The sequence below is a fragment of the Lathyrus oleraceus genome, chromosome 5, assembly GCF_024323335.1.
Source record: "Lathyrus oleraceus cultivar Zhongwan6 chromosome 5, CAAS_Psat_ZW6_1.0, whole genome shotgun sequence".
Taxonomy (NCBI): domain Eukaryota; kingdom Viridiplantae; phylum Streptophyta; class Magnoliopsida; order Fabales; family Fabaceae; genus Lathyrus; species Lathyrus oleraceus.
Window position 1 is genome coordinate 192457972 of NC_066583.1, and position 18624 is coordinate 192476595.

An 18624-nucleotide genomic window follows, 5' to 3' on the forward strand; every position below is an offset into this window, starting at 1 on the left:
TTAGGGTTTACATCTACCGAATACGGGGTAGAAGACCAAAACTCCGCGTGGGGATAGAACAAATCACAAATCCGCACGGGAAACCAAGATAGGGTTAATAACAAACCACAAACTGCTGATGAGCAGGAAAATAGGATTTACAACTACCGGGTAGTAGGTAGAAAACCAAAACTCTGGCTGGAGAATAAAAGGTGTATAACCACAAATTCTGTCAAGAAAGCCAGGAAAACGTAGGACTTATAACTACCGGTATGAGGGTAGAGGCCCAAAACTACTCCGCTGGGGAACAACCCACTGGGAAGCACAAGACATTTGACAAATAGCCAATTCGGGAATAATCCGAAAAGACGGACTGAATAAAGACATGTCCTAATGAGGATGTAACTCAAATAGGAAAATCCATCCCAATATATGTGTTGGGAGGAAACGGAAGAAACCGTCATCCACGAGGATATATCTCAGTGGGGAACTGCAGAAGGAAAGACAACATTTTCTGCTTATGGGCTGACTCTATATGGAGAGATTTTAAACACCCGACATCTGCTTGGGGAGATCTGTAAAGAGATCTATATCACCCTTTGCAGGAGACACGACAAACAAAAGATATATGGCGAGAAATGCAACATGAATATCTGAATGTTTTATGAATATGCATGAATATGCGCGATTTATGTTTGATGAATGCTGACAAAACAGACAATTCTAACACAAACAGGTTCAGGAATCGAACGTCCGGTATTATACTTCCAGGAGAAAAACCAACTGGAGAGCCAATCTGCGGAGATCTTCATGCTGAGAAGCAAAGATCTGCGAGTACTGCTGAAGAAGCAGCGAGATAGAGATATCAGGAAACAAACCAATCAGGGTACAGAAAGTCACAACGGGCAAAGACAGCCACCAAGACGAATCTGTAGGGGAACAAGAGAAGTCCCAAAGTATATCTGCAGGGGATCCCAGTGTCAACTGAGAAACAAAAAGTGCGTTGCACGAGCACAAACTGCTGTAGAAGCAACTCCACATAACTCCGCTGGGGAACAACCCACTGAGGGAGAATGATATCATCCAAATAGAATCTAACTGCATAAGCAACTCTACTGGGGAAAACTGTCGGCTACTCTCTTGGGGACAAACCACTGAGGGAGGACAGATAAAACAAGTAGATTCTGCAACGAACCACTCCACTTGGGGAGAATACACATAGCAAACTGATCACACCAAGCAGATTCTGCAATACAAGCCACTCTACTGGGGATCACAAACAGTCAGGAAATTAATCCGTTCTCTGGAGGCTAGAGCCATCATCCGACCATACTGGGGATTGAAGGAGCAATCAGCAGGCAAACTTGCCACAACAAATACTCTGCAGACTAAGCTGAGGAAAAGATGGATGTAATACTGGGATGTCAACCCAAATCAACCACTGAGTAGGAAAATAAATCCTGCTCTGCTGAAGAGAAAAACTCTGATGGAGAGATAGCAACAATTCCACAGACGACTTCGCCGGGGAAAAGGTAAAGTACCGGGTATCAAACCGCTGACTTACCGAGTCTTAACAAAGAAAGCGACCGTGCTGAGGAAACAGACAATTCCACTGGCAACGGCACTGGGAAGAGTGACAACAACTCTGTTCGCAAATCCGATGGGGATATCAACAAACAGCTCTACTCGCGACTCCGAGGGGAATATCAATCAACAGCTATACTCATGACTGCTGAGGAGACAAATAAAGTCTGGGGCGAGCGACCCACTGGAGAAAGTGACGGGGCACCAAGATGACAAACCATCAACCGCCGAAACTTCTATAAGAAACACCCATGCTAGGGAAAACTGCTGCTGGAGAAAACGAAGTCTTCAACAACACTCTGCTTGCGACTAAACTGGGGAACAACCCCAACAACAACTCTGTTTGAGGAACAACCCCAACAAAGATCTGAAGAAAGAAGATACAACCAAACCAGGAATATGAACGAATGTCTTACCTGTTGGAAATCATGCCACCCTCGGGAGAGCACTGAGATATTCTTGAGTATCCTTTCATCATTGTGAATGTTCACTTTGTTTAAACAATATATTTTGAAAAATTTGATTTGTTTAAAACAATGATATTTTATCAATTTAAAACATGCAAAACATTTGTTGAATTGAAACAAATAAGAGTGCAAATAATTGGATAAAAAGCTCAAATTGATTTGATAGAATGGTAGCCTGCAAATGGCAAGACTCCATAGATCTGTACAAATTTGAAATCAGTGATATATATCGGAAGAGGGCTACATTGAACATAATGATCCTTTCTCTACCAATTTGAATCTCGATGTATTCGAAGCTTCGGTTGACGACGAATCGAGAATCTTCTGACGAAATGACGACTGGCGAAACAGAAAGTCTTGTCAGGATGCAGTTACTTGCCAAATCCCTAATTTTTGCCTAGATTGCCCCAGGGTGAGGTACTCAATCTAGCGGGATGCAAATATTCTCTTTTTTCAAGTCTCTAATTTTTGCCTGGATTACCCTTGCGGGTTCTCCACCGAGACGCTCATTTTTGCCTAAGCCGCCCTTTCGGGTTTTCAACTTAGCGAGCAATTCTGTTTTTTCATTTGTTTTTTTTTCATTTGCATATACTTTTTTTTTTTTTAGGCAAAGTATCTCTTAACTGCATCTGAATTCACAGGACGAGTGAAATCCTCCCCATCCATTGTTGTAAGCATCAAAGCACCGCCTGAAAAGGCTCTCTTAACAACATATGGACCCTCGTAGTTTGGAGTCCACTTGCCCCTGGAATCGGGCGCGAAAGACAAAACTTTCTTGAGCACAAGGTCACCTTCTCGGAACACACGAGGCTTGACCTTCTTATCGAATGCTTTCTTCATTCTCTGCTGATATAACTGACCATGACACATGGCAGTTAATCGCTTCTCTTCAATCAGATTCAACTGGTCATAACGACTCTGAATCCATTCAGCATCAGTCAACTAGGGACTTGAGGGTATACTTTTTTTCTTTTTTTTTTCTTTTTGGAAAAATTTTGAAAAAATTTCCCTGATTTTTGATTTTTCTTTCTTTTTTCACCCTCTTCTCTTTTTTTCTTTTTTTTTTGATTGATTGATTGCGTTATGCAATGCCCCAGTTTGACTGTTGCTGATTCTCATGATACAGCTGAATGAGCTTCCTTTGTGCTCAAGAAGACGGGTAATCTCATCAGGAATCCCCTTCAACATCATCTTCCTCTGCCTCAGATACAAGGACTTCAAGATTAGGAGATGGCGTTGGATCATTATGTTCAATGGGTTTAGAAATCCCTGCATAATGATTCTGGATAATGAAAAGCTTCTGAATTTTAAACAAGCAAATCATTTATGCAGATGAAAAAGCTGTTTTTGTTTTTCAGGGTTTTTTGTGATCACTGATTTCATGCGAAAAGCAAAAAGTGAAAACAAAGGAAAAACAAATGTTTGACAATGCGAAAATTGAATGAAAACATCATTGTATATATGCTTTGCCAACAATGTCATCACTTCTCCTTTTGGCATGGGAGAAGGGTTTTAAACAAAGTGAACAATTTACTCTGATCTATGGATGACTGTAGGAACATCTACAGCGACCCAATTGTGGCAGACACCACCAGGAATAACAAAATTGTTCAAGTCTTCTGCATCTTCTTCAATGATAGCAGCAGCTTCCTCTTCAGGTTGATCAGCATGGATAAATCCTCCACTCGTGAACAAACCTTGCTCATTGCATGCCCCAGAACCATAGCCAATGCCAGCCCGGGATCGGTTGTCTTCAAGTTCAAGCACTTTCCCTAATCCAGCAACTGCACCACACTCAATGGCCAGCTTCGCATCTCGGTAGGAAGTGAATGAAGGAGACTTCTTCTCGATTGGTTCATTAATAGATAAAGCTTGGAACTGAGTTCCAACTTCATCCTCAGCATCAATGTACGAGAAAGAAGACAGATGGCTAACCAGGAGAGCCTTTTCTCCCCCTACTACGACCAGTTTCTTGTTTTTGACAAATTTCAGCTTCTGGTGTAGGGTGGATGTCACGGCGCCAGCCTCGTGAATCCATGGTCTGCCTAAGAGACAGCTGTAAGATGGGTGGATATCCATTACTTGAAAAGTAACTTGGAAATCACTTGGTCCTATCTTGATTGGGAGATCGACTTCCCCAATCACGGTCTTGCGCGACCCATCAAAAGCTTTCACAACAACCCCACTCTGCCTCATAGGAGGACCTTGATATGACAGTCTGGAGAGTGTGGATTTTGGCAATACATTAAGAGAAGATCCAGTGTCCACCAACACATTGGACATTGCATCAGATTTGCAGTTCATTGAGATATGTAAAGCCATGTTGTGGTCTCTTCCCTCCTCAGGGAGATCAGCGTCACAAAAGCTCAAAGTGTTGCAAGCGGTAATGTTTGCAACAATACTATCAAACTGCTCAAGGGTGACGTCGTGATCGACATACGCCAGATCCAAGACTTTCTGCAGAGACTCCCGATGAGGTTCTGAATTCAGCAGTAAAGAAAGAATAGAAATCTTGGAGGGCGTGTGTAGAAGTTGGTCTACAATATTGTACTCACTCTTTCTGATGAGCCTCAGCATCTCATCAGATTCTTCATCAACAATGCCACTCGGGCCAACTGAAGAAACAGGAGTCTTTTGTACGGATGAGGAGGGTTTGGCAACATCAAGTGCCGGATTCTGAACATTCACAGCGGTCCCCACAGGGCGCTCAACAGTATCAGAAGCAGTAGCCTTTGGAGGCGCAGAAAACACACGACCACTTCGGGTCAACCCACTGACATCAGCAATAGTGGTCACGGAAGTTGAAGGCAAAGGCACCTCGACCCCATCCTGGACAGCAACAGGATTGTACCGGAATGGCACAGCTCGATCAGATGTATAGGGCACAGGGCCGGCAGGTTTGATGATCAAAGAAGGTGAGGCCTTCGACTTGTTGCTATTATAACGAATAACAACTGGTTCAGGCAGCTTGAACACCGGTGATATGACATTCACTTCAGGTTCAACTGTATCAACATTGCGATTCTGCAGAATCTCAATGATACCTTCATTCAACAACTGTTGAAGCTCTCTACGGACCTGGTCGCAACCCAAACGGTTGACCGAGCAGACGCGGCACTTGTCGTGGTTATGCTCCAAATAGCTGTACTGACACAGCATCTTATGTAAATCAACCAACGACTGCCTGATGTGGCTGACATACTTAACCTTGTATTTCCCAAGGCATTCCTGAATCATATTCACAGATTTCCCATGCGGCGGCAATGGGTTCTTGGTGACGTTCGGGTTCGAGTCCTCAAAACTCAGGATTCCACTTCTCATAAGGTCTTGAACCTTAGTCTTCAGCTGGAGGCAATTTTCTATGTCATGGCCCGGAGCACCAGAGTGATAGACACAGTGCAGATCAGGCTTATACCACCATTGCGGGTTTGCAGGTATAGCCGGAGGATCTCTCGGAGAAACCAACTTCCGCTCTATTAGAGAGGGATATAACTCCGCATACGACATAGGAATCGGATCAAAACTGATCTTCTTCCTTTCATAGCCCATGTTTGCTTGATTACTCGTATTCCCACGAGGCTGGTAAGCCTGTTGCTGTGGACGAGATTGTTGTTGTTGGTACTGCGGTTGTTGATATTGCTGTTGATGCTGATACTGTTGAGGTTGATATTGCTGACGTTGAGGAGTGTTGTCCTTGAAAACAGGAGCTACGTGAGCCACCTGGTGCTGATGACTGGTATGTCGTGCAGGCTTCCTCTGAACAGAGGGTCTTCTATGCTTCGGCTGAGATTGCACGGCATGCGCTTCGCCTTCTTTCCTCTTAAACGCTCCATATCGCTTAGAGGAAGAACCATCATCTTTAGCCAACCGTCCTTCACGGACACCTTCTTCAAGACGCATCCCCATGTTCACCATCTCGGTGAAATCAGAGGGAGCGCTTGCCACCATTCGCTCATAATAAAATGAGCCAAGAGTCTTCAAAAAGATCTTGGTCATTTCTCTCTCTTCTAACGGTGGAGTGATTTGAGCTGCCAGCTCACGCCATCTCTGGGCGTACTCCTTGAACGATTCCTTGTCTTTCTGGGACATGGACCTGAGTTGATCTCGGTCAGGCGCCATATCAACATTGTACTTGTATTGCTTGACGAAAGCTTCGCCAAGGTCATTGAAAGATCGGATGTTGACACTGTCCAGGCTCATGTACCACCTGAGCGCGGCACCAGACAAACTGTCTTGAAAATAATGGATCAAGAGTTGATCATTATCAGTTTGTGTTGACATCTTCCTGGCGTACATGACCAGGTGAGCAAGTGGACATGTGTTCCCCTTATACTTTTCAAAGTCTGGGACCTTGAATTTGATCGGTATTTTGACACCGGGAACTAGGCAGAGTTCGGCTGCAGACTTGCCGAAGAGATCTTTGCCACGGAGAGTCCTCAATTCCTTTCTCAGCTCAAGGAATTGATCGTTCATTGCGTCCATCTTCTCATGAACATCTGAGCCCTCAGATGCCTCAGAGTGATAGATGGTGTCGTCTACCCTAGGCATGGTATGCACGACAGGAGGAGCGGGAACAGGGACCGGGCTAGATGCCGGCATTTGGACAAATGTAGGAGCTGGCAGATCAGGCATGAAGCCTGGAGGCATCCCCCAAGGAAAACCGGGAGGCATGGCATTGGGCTGATGGGCACTGACTGGTACCGTTGAAGTAGCCACCCCTGAAATAACCGTCTGCTGAACCGGAGTTGCTGGCGGTTGGGCAGGCTGATTCTGGGCAGCAAGGAGTTGCTCCATCAAAGCGCCAAGTCTGGCGACCTCTTCTCTTAGATCTCGGTTCTCTTGCTCCAACTGTTCCATGATTCTGGCAGAGTTGACCCTTGTATAATACCGGTGAGTCAGCTTGTCTTCAAAATAAATGAAGAACAGAGGTTAGAACCAAGAAGACCAGAAACAAAGGAGTACCTGTTTATGCAAGAATGATGCATGAAATGCTTGTGCAAATGCTTTGTTTTCAAGGAACCCTTAGGGTATCATTTGCAATATTTTGAATATTTAAACACTTTAATTGCTCATGGAAAATATTTCATTCAAAATATTAAGACAAAGAAGTACAGCATTTTTGATTCATTACAAAGAGAAAAGGTAAATGACATCCTATGGATCCCTATTAGCTCGGGATGCTGGAAGACGAGAAGTGCACAACTTCTTGATCTCTCTCTCATAGGCGGCCTCCATATCAGCTTTCTCTTTTGCAAGTCGATCATACCTCCTCTTCCAGAATTTGGATGACTGAGGAAGCAGAGAAGTCCAAGTGTCGTTCGGATCATCGATCACCCGGTGCTCGAGAAATTCAATCATAGCGTCCTTCTCCTTGAGCTGCTGCAGCAATTCCTCTCTCTCGCGGATCCAAGCACGCGAAAGGTCTTCTTCTCTCAACTCCTCTACACGTTGGGTAGGGAGGGTTGAAGGCCCAGCCACATCCAACAGTGTAGGTCTTGGATGATCATACGGCATCAAGTAGGTGGCAGCTCTCTGTCTGACCCAAGAGGTGTATGGCTCCAAAGCAATGCAGTTCTTTGGACCTAATTCATTCCTACTCTTCTTGTGGATACTGCGCCATGCACGGACAAATCTGGCTTTCAGGCCTTGGGGATCTTTACCCTCCTGGAAGAACACACCTTCTAACAGAATGTTATTAGGTTTATCCTTCAGGGGGAACCCAAGCTGACGACGTGCAAGAATAGGATTGTAGGTAATCCCACCACATGTACCAAGAAGAGGCACATTAGGGAATTCCCCACAATAATCGATGATCTGGACGGTATCATACACGCGATCATACCAGGTGATATCATCATTGGTGAGAGACATGAGTCTCTGAGACCACCGTAGACATCCCTTGTTCTCCTTAAAAGCAACTGTCTGCGGCAAGTGCGAAATAAACCACTTGTACAGCAGGGGTAAACAGCAGACAATGACTCCTCCATTCTTCATATTCCTTAGGTGCAAAGAGACATATGTATCACCCAACAAAGTCGGAACTGGATTAAGAACTGAGAAGATCCTGATGGCGTTCATGTCCACGAACTTGTCGAAGTTGGGAAATAGCACCAATCCATAGATGAGTAACACAAATAGAGCCTCAAAGGCATCCTCACTCATGGCCTTCCCATAAAAGGTAGCTTGGGCAATGAGGAACTCGGAAGGAAAACCTTGAATTCCGCCTTTGGTAGTCAGATTAGCTCTAATCAGATCTTCATCTATATGCAACAAGCTAGCAATCTCTCGAGCAGATGGAATACTCTCTAGGCCACTGAACGGCACTTGATCCAGAATCGGAATCCCAATAAGGTGAGAGTATTCTTCCAAAGTCGGCAACAACTGGAAATCCGGAAATAAGAAGCAATGATGCAACGGATCGTAGAACTGAGCCAGAGTACTCATCAACCCTTCGTCAACCTGAGTGGTGAGCAGAGGTAGAAGCTTCCCATAGCGAGCTTTGAAACCCAAAGGATCTAATACATACGATGTCAGATTCCTTAATTCTTTTACATCGGGCTGCTTGAAGCTGTACTTCTTTGTATACCTTTTTGGTCTTTCCATGTCTGAAAATTTTGCAAATAACCCTTTAAGTTCCTTGAAAATTTTCTTTTTTGATGACATGAATGCGGATGAATGCGTGAATGCATGAATGCAACAAACACACTCAAGGATCCAGCAATACACACCAGACAAAGGTCGTGGGAAAGCTCATTGTATCCCTAATATCAATCATCCATTTTGGTGGATTTAGGTTTTCACCTTATCGACACCCAAGTTCCATTGATATTAACGGTACATGAACCGGTTCAGACATTCTTAATATCAACCAGCCGCTTTGGTGGATTTTAGGTTTTACACCTGATCCGGGATCCATTGATATTAACAATGTTTGAACGACTCAACCACGAATCACGGGTTTGTTGAGAGTCACGAGCATGGGGTCTCGGTTAAGAACCACCCAAAGGGAGTGTACTAGGGTTTAAACCTGCCAGACATGTTCTATCAGAGGTTCCCATAATCATCGTTCCATCTTTCGAATATTATCGGAGGAACGAATACTCGTATTCCAAGAATATTCTCAAGAGAAACTCTTATGAGTGTAGTATCGCGTGACAATCGTATCAGAACTGACATCTGAACGACCTCCGCACTACGGTCCTAAAAATAGGCCAAGATGGGTTTGGTAAACTACGGTCCTTGGCTTCTGCGGCACATGATTGAAAGAATAATGCCTAACCACAAATAACTTGTGTGACATTATTAATTCAACATGACCTCCACCAAGTGAATGGGCTCGCAAGTCAACTGGCTAAGGAATACTCCACACCAGTCAACAAGACTATGCCATTCTCCTATCCTATAGTGCACTCGAGTTCGGGTATAGAACTCATCTCACAGATCACCAAAGCAAACAGCAATTGTATATCAAGCAATTCAAACATTACAATCAATACAGTCATCCCAAATTGTACAAAAATATGTCAAATAACAAAATATATCACACAACAAGGGTGAAAAGTAGGCAATACCACCAAGGATTCTGGTGAGTGTTTCCCCAGCAGAGTCGCCACTTTTCTGTAGCGGTGTATTCGTCGCTATATGATCTATCGATTAAACCATAAGCAAGAGATACAATGAAATTTCGAGTCGCCACCGCACTTTTATTTATCCAAAGGACTGGCTAAAAAGCGAACAAAAGTCTAAGAAGTTTTACACGTAGAAAACTAATAAAAAGATCAGAGAGTCTGGGTAAGGGGTAAATTACGCAATGGGAAGGTGTTAGGCACCCATCACGTCCTAGGTACTCCTAGGGAGCCCTTTTCACACTTGTTGTATAAGATTGTTATTTGTTATGACATAAGTATTGTGCAAACATGATTGGAATGATGAGAAAAGAATGTACAATTTTTATTGGGTTTGAACGGATGAACCCGTTGCCTACGTACCTTCCATCAAAGGTAAGGATCAAAACGCCGTAGTTCGGCTAAAAGATTTCCAAAAGTTGGTGGATTCAGTTTTAAACACAAGCACTGAGGCTTTTCATTATCAATGGGAGAACACTCGACCAAAAACAACATCCACCATGCGAGGATAGCTTCGACGTACTAGAGGGGTTAGCCCTGTTTTCAGTACGGAAGTCTTACTGTCGACTCACTAAGGATAGGCAAGATTTACATCAACCACAATGATAATTGAAACCTATGGCTAATGCATGAAAAGATTAACAATGGACAAAGCCAAAACAAGTGAATGAGTGAAGTTAATTGATTGTGATTATGAAAGTGAGAGTCAAAGTATGATTAAGATTGATTCAAGGAAGTGTTATGAAATGGGGTTTGAAAAAAAGTCAAGGACTTGGGGCCCAGGTTTTTTAGTTTGAAAACATGAAGAAGTTTGCACAATATCTATGTCAAGTTTGAAATCAAAGTGTGAAAAGGTTTAGGACATAATGGGGATGAATGGATGAAGATGGATTGTAAAACTTCTTAGAAGGTTCACTTCTTGAAATCATATAGAAGATGATTCAAGTGTGTCCTTTAGAATAGCAATGGATAATAATAAACAAACAAAGAAGAAAGCAAAAGCGGATATCGGATGCCAATCACTGGGCTTATACCAATCTCCTAAAATAAAACTGGATATCAGATGCCACTCAATGGTCTTACACTAATCTCCTCAAACAAAGAAATAAAAGGTGGATACCGGATACCAATAGATGGATTTACACCAGTCTCCTAAAACAGAAATGGATATCAGAAGCCACTCAATGGTCTTACACTAATCTCCTAAAACAAAATGAAACTTGGATACCGGATGCCAATCTGTCTGGGCTTATACCAATATCCAACATATGATCATAGGAAAGCAAATGCCAACTTGCAGGGACTTACAGTTGCAACCTCACATAAAAACAAACAAAGCAACATGTGATCATAGGAAAAGCAGATGCCAACTTACCGGGACTTATAACTGCATCCTCACATACAAACAAAGCAACAGGCAATAAGATGAGATGAGTGGCCAAGGTGATGGTCTTATACTCACTTCCATATCATAGGAACAATAGCCAATGGAATGGTCTTACAATTGTCCTCAATGGGTAAACAGCAATGATAAGTCATAAAGATAAATGAGATGATTATGTATTAATGAGCAATAAATGATGATGAGTGCATAAAACATACAAGCAGACATGTGCATATGAGATAAGCAATCAATCAATGAAAATCAAACGGCACACTCTATAGCCAAACAAGGAGGCTCACACAAGAGGGTTAGGCACTGAGGCCAACTGGAATAGGGTCAAAAGTTGCTCTTAACCTTGCCATTGAGGGGCTAAGGTGAAGCAGATGAAAGGAGATGAGGGGTGTGCCTCATTGCTCTTATCCCTGATCAGGGAGAGCATTTGAATATCAGAAAGTGTGGGAGTTCAGAAAGTAGGAACTCTCTCCACATATTAGACTCGATTGATCTTGGGTTTTGATCTCAATGCTACAACCATGTAATGGGAGCAAGGAGAAGACTCACTGAATAGTAGGGGATAGGTTGCTTATCCCTTTGATCTACCAATTGCCTTTCTTGAAGGACTTTTCCTGCTTGGGACAAAATTAAACACACACAAGCATTGCCTCTTAAGGAGGACTTCAGACAGTTTGCCCGGCCAAATAACAGGCCGGGTCTCCAGACTACATGGAGAAAGAGGGATTACCTCAAAGCAAATTGCTAAATAGCAAAGCAAAGCAAGTTCAAAGAACTTAAGCAACTAAATGGTACCTGAAATAGTCAAACCAATCAGTACACAGTTCAACAGTTTAAATCAGAAGGAAACAGAAGTCAACAGTCAAACAGATAGACAAATGTGCAAAGCACAAGGCACAAGTCATATGAGTCAAGCAACCTACAAAACAAAGGTTAGCTCATGATAAACAAATAAACTCAATCAAAAGGCAATGGTTTCTTTGAAGCATTGATGCTTAACCTGAAACAATGAACTCAACATACGTCCAAAAGACCACTAGGGCAAGCCTAGGGTCAAAAATAAATGAGAAAGTCAAAACAGCAAACCATATCCAATCAAGATCAAATTCAAACATTTAAGAAGCAATCCCAATTGGTTTCAAGTTCATATCATTCATCATCATGATTTCACAAACAAAAGAAGGCAAAGCATGGCAAATTGGTGCATATAAAAGTCAACAGAAAGACTTGCATCAAAAGCAATCATAATCAATTCCAAAAATTATCAAATAATTCAGGGTCAATCACAATCCACATAATGACATGCATATAAAATTTCAGCTCAATTGGATCATGGGAAGATGGTCAATTAAAATCAGGAAGTCAACACATTTTCAAGTATGCACCAAGAAGTCAACAAAACATGTGTCATCTTCATAAAATCATAACAAAATGAAAACAGATGAGAAATGGATGGGATTAACACCAATGCAAAGCTCAAGATGTCTAGTATGCACATGTGAAATTTCATGATCATACAATAAGGCATGAGGATTTCCCAAATGAAATGGCAAGATGTGTCACATAAAGTCAACAATTGACTAGGCAGGGAAGAAAAATTCCAACCAAATAGGAAATGGCACAAATAATTCCAGGAAAAATCACACATCAACTAGACATATAAGAGATGGCTCATGCAAAATTTCACATTAATTGGAGGTCAGGAAGCATGTCAACAAAAATCATGAAATTGCATATCATTGGTGTGACACAAATTGTCACACCCTACTTCCAAAATTCATATATCACAAACCACATATGATAAATGCACAAACTCTACATCAAAACAAGCATGAATGAGTGTAGAATAACCACAAAAAATTTCAGGGGCATTGGATGCATCATCATTATTTCACAAAAGAAATGGCAAAAGGTATCAAATAAGCATACATGACAAGAAACCTAATACCATTTAAAATCCAGCCAACCAAAAATTCAATAAAAATCATGATAAAAAAGTAGACATTCAACAGGACATGATGCAAAAAATTCCATGATTTTGGAGTTGAAATGAGGGAGAAATGAATTTTGTAAGATGATGAACAAATTGGAATAACATGAATACATAGCATGGAATGATAAGTCAAACTAAGTTGACCGAATGGCAATTCAGTAAATACCACACATACTAATCCAAACGCACTGTTTTGAATGGACACGGGAAATGTTGTAATTGGCCAGTTCTCAATGGAACAGTACAGAGGACCAATCGTGTGAAAATGTTCTGGCCAATGGCTAGGGTTTCTATACACCAAAAGCATTTCATCTTCATGCTCATCATCGATTCAAACAACATGATACAAACAGCATGGCAGTGGAAATGATTCATGCAATCACAAACAACAACAACAGCCAACACACATGCATACGTGAAGCAAGATTTTTCTGGAAAAATATTAGGGTTCGTGAAAGCAACAGTGTTCATCATCATCAACCAACAACCACCGTGAAAATCAAACACGCCCAGAAACATCAATCAAGCATGGCAATCGATTCAGCAAACCAAGCATAACCATAATCCAACATTCATTTTAACAAAAACAGCTTCAAACAGTGTGAATCGAGCAAGACATATTTGATCACAAAAATTCAGTTCCAGATTTCTCATGCATATCTTAACCATTTCATGTGATTCAAGTTGTAATGGACTCAGCAAAGCAAGCTCTTTCTAACACATGGCATGGATTAGAGAAAAAGGATAGTCGAAATCTTACTTGGCTGTGAAGAAAATCGAGGAACAGTGGTTGTTTGGATGCTTCCAGCTCAAACAGAGGTCCACAATGCTTTGAGATGATGGATTCTTGAGGTAGCTTAGCTCAATGCTGCTTGGAGACCTTCAAAGCTCGATTTGCCATTGTTGTATGCTTGGAAAAACAGAACTCAAGATGATCTTCCAGCTGGAGTTTTGTGCTGCAAAAGGGCTCCAAATGGTGGTTATATGATGGAACGATGAAGAAAGGCTCGAGGGTTTGGAGTTTTGCTCAGAAATTCAATTTTGGTGAAAATTCAAATTGAGAGAGAAGAGAGAATTCTGGTCGTGGGAGGCTGCTACTAGGGTTACAATGGCCAGAAAATGCAACTTATATTTGCTGTTTAAGCTTGGCTAATGATGTGCTAACAAGGATTAGCTTAAATGAAGTGAAATGCATAATTGCTAATTTTGGACAAATGAACATGGAGGTGCATGGTTCTGCACGAATTGGGCCTCAAAACAGGCTGCAAATGACCTTCTAAACAGATCCCAAATGGCCAAAATGTCTAAAAACATTTAATTCAAAAAGTCACTTTTGCAACTCACTTGAATTAAATAAAGTCAAGTCCAAAAATGGCATTTTGATTGGCAAGGTTTTGGTTCATGATGAATGAATTTTTGGAAAGAGGGGAACAAATGGAGCTTGTAGGAAAAAACCCCACTAAAATTGGCCTTTTGGTTCATGAGATATGGCTTGTTGAAGTTCAAAAAAATGTGAAAATGAAATGATCATATCTTGCAAACCATTCAGGGGATTTGGGTGTTCTGGGACTTTTTGAAAATGGGAGAACAAGATCTTCAACTTTCATGTTGGGCAAAAATTCATTTGAAGCTTGTATCATGATGTAAGTTGAGGATCAAGAAGTTTCCATTTTTGGCAGTTGAAATTATAGGTCCACTTTCTATTTTGGGAAATTTCTGATTTGACTTGATTTTCTTCCATGATGAGGTTGGACATGATATATGAGGCTTGTGTGGACATGAATGAACTCCTTCAAATCAATTCCATCCATCAAATCACTGATTAAATCCACAGTTGACCAAGTTTGACTTCTGTTGACTTTTCTAGGGTTTTGCATGACTGAACCACTTCTGATGAATTCCAAACCCTAATTCCTTGAGGACTTGATGTCAAATGATGTCCCAAGTCATATGAGCTCTTGATTATTGATCATGGTGCCCAAATTCTGCAAGAATGGCCACCATCCACTGCTTTGACTGACTGTGACTGATCTTGACCTAATTGCTGATGATTGCTTCAACTGCAAGCAACAAGGTTAAACTGACAATATTTTTGTACTTTTTGGTTAGTAAACATATGAAAAGCAAAGATATACAAATGCAAAACATGCTTGGTGATCAAGAACCAACTCACAAGGCAACCTACCCACTAGGAGGGAAGCTAGGGCATGCAATGATCCTTGAGGCTATGATATGATATGATATGGGCCATGAGGGATCTTAGGGCCAAAATTGGGGTCTTACAGCCGGCATGAGTACCGAAGGAACCTTCATGAACTTCCTGCATTAACATGTCTGCCTCGGGTCTGTCCACGCATCTGAGCAAGACCATGTCAAAGTTTCTCTTATACAACACATCATCCTGATTCAAATAGAAGCTTCCAGCTAGCCTTCTCAGGGTTTTCTTGTCATTCTTCGACGCACCTTCAGGATACTCCTGAGTCTTGAGGAAGTTCTTGATGTCATAATACCACGGCTTCTCGTCAATCACAACAGACTCGGCTGCAAACACATACGCAGGCCTCTCGAGTCGATTCACCGTAACATGTGGCACATGATTCCACCAATGAACTTTGATCATAGACGACAAAGTTGCCAAGGCATCAGCCATCTGATTCTCATCCCGGGGGACATGATACAACTTCACTTTCTTGAAGAACGTCAGTATTCTTCTGGTGTAATCTCTATACGGAATCAAATGCGGCTGATTCGTATTCCAATCTCCATTGACTTGATTGACCACTAGAGCTGAATCTCCAAATATATCAAGAGTTTTGATCCTCAGATCAATGGCTTCTTCTATCCCCATGATACAAGCCTCATACTCAGCTTCGTTGTTGGTGACGTCAAACGTCAATCTGGCAGAAAAAGGTATATGAGCACCTTTGGGATTGATCAATACTGCCCCAACACCGTTACCATTCATATTCACAGCCCCATCAAACATCAGTGTCCATTTGTCATCAGGATCCGGTCCTTCCTCGACAAGAGGCTCTTCACAATCTTTCATCTTCAGATACATGATGTCTTCATCAGGGAATTCAAACATCATAGGCTGATAATCTTCAATCGGTTGCTCGGCGAGGTAGTCTGACAGAATACTACCTTTGATGGCCTTTTGTGACGTGTACTGAATATCATATTCTGTTAGAATCATCTGCCAACGAGCAACGCGTCCGGTGAGAGCCGGTTTCTCAAAGATGTACTTCACTGGATCCATCTTAGAAATCAATAAGGTAGTATGGTTCAACATATACTGCCTCAGTCGGCGAGCAGCCCAGGCCAAAGCACAACAAGTTTTCTCGAGCAGTGAATATCTTGTTTCACAGTCGGTAAACTTTTTGCTAAGGTAGTATATGGCATGCTCTTTTCGACCAGACTCGTCATGCTGTCCCAATACACACCCCATCGAGTTCTCAGTCACTGACAGGTACATTATCAGAGGTCTCCCTGGAACTGGGGGTATAAGGATTGGAGGTTTCTGTAAATACTCCCTTATCTTGTCAAAAGCTTTCTGACAGTCATCATTCCACCTGATTGCTTGATTCTTTCTTAGCAATTTGAAAATTGGTTCACACGTGGCAGTTAGGTGAGATATGAACCTTGCAATGTAGTTCAATCTCCCTAAAAACCCACGGACTTGCTTCTCCGTTTTCGGTTCAGGCATCTCTTGAATAGCTTTGACTTTTGCTGGATCAACCTCAATCCCTTTCTCACTGACAATGAAGCCTAAAAGCTTCCCTGATCTCACCCCAAACGTGCACTTGTTCGGATTCAACCTCAGCTTGAACTTTCTCAACCGATCAAACAGCTTCTGCAAATTAACCAAGTGCTCCTCTTCTGTCTGCGACTTCGCGATCATATCATCTACGTACACTTCAATTTCTTTGTGCATCATGTCATGAAAAAGAGTCGTCATTGCCCTCTGATAGGTAGCACCAGCATTCTTTAGTCCAAATGGCATCACCTTATAGCAGAACGTGCCCCAAGGTGTAATGAATGTCGTCTTTTCCATGTCCTCTGGCGCCATCTTGATCTGATTATATCCAGAGAAACCATCCATGAAAGAGAATACCGAGGATTGAGCCGTATTATCAACCAATACATCAATATGAGGTAATGGGAAATCATCTTTCGGACTCGCTCTATTCAAATCCCGGTAATCAACACACATTCTGACTTTGCCATCCTTCTTCGGCACAGGAACGATGTTGGCCACCCATGGGGGATAACTTGTAACAGCCAAAAAACCCGCATCCCACTGCTTCTGAACCTCTTCCTTGATCTTAGTTGCCATGTCAGGACTCGTTCTACGAAGCTTCTGCTTGACCGAAGGACATCCTTCTCTAAGAGGTAATTGATGCACCACAATGTCTGTATCTAACCCAGGCATATCTTGATATGACCAGGCGAATATCTCCACATATTCTCTCAGCATCTCAATCAGCCTCCTCTTGACAGAGTCCTCTAAAGCAGCCCCAATCTTGATTTCTCTTTTGGCGTCCTCAGTACCCAAATTAATAACCTCCAACTCCTCCTGATGAGGTTGGATGACCCTTTCCTCCTGCTTCAGCAATCTGACCAATTCTGCTGGGAGTTCACAGTCTTCCTCACTCTCCTCTTCAGCTTGGTAGATGGGATGGTCGAAATCATACTGAGCCATAACAGAACTGTTCATAGTGAATGCCATAAGATCGCTTCTGCATGTTTAATGCTTCGTTTTAGAAAGAGAGTTCAATAAAGTCACAAAAAACAAAAACATTGCCATTTTTATTATTTTTGAAAAAGGATGAAAACAAAAAAAATAGAAAGACAGGGATCACAAAGTTTGATTGCAAAAAAATGTCCTTCATTAATGATAATCATTAAAACATGATGAGGCCCTACAATGAATCACTACGTCTTGGGCAGATCGTAGGATTTTCATGCAAAATGAAAAAACAACAGAAAATTACTCTGTCAGAAGAGTAACTTGAACCACTTCTTCAGCCGTCCAGTTGTTGATAGACCCCCCTGGTGCACACGGGCGAACCCAGTTGTCCAGATCACAATCATTGTCACAGTCTTCACTACCGGTTGCAGAGACGTCGCCATGATTCATCAGCCCAGCGCTGGTAAAGGTACTCGGACCCGCTTGACCATTCTGCTCTGCTCGGAGAGGCTCGTAACCAACGCCAAATTTGTCTTCTTTAACAGGCAAGTCCACCATCTTGCCCCAGCCTTCAGCTTTGCCAGAATCAACAACCTCCTTAGCCTGCTTGTAAGAAGTAATTGAAGCACCTGGCTTCCTCTGCTCAGCGTACGCCACTTTCTCAAGAGCCACAGTCTCAAACGCCTGGCATAAGGTTTCGTGGATCTCGCCATCCACCTCAACATATTTGAACGAGGATAGATGACTCACCGGAATCTCTTCTTCACCGCACACGGTCACAATCTGACCGTTCCAGACATACTTGAGCTTTTGATGGAGAGTCGACGAGACTGCCCCTGCTGCATGAATCCATGGACGCCCCAATAAACAACTATAGGCGGGCTGGATGT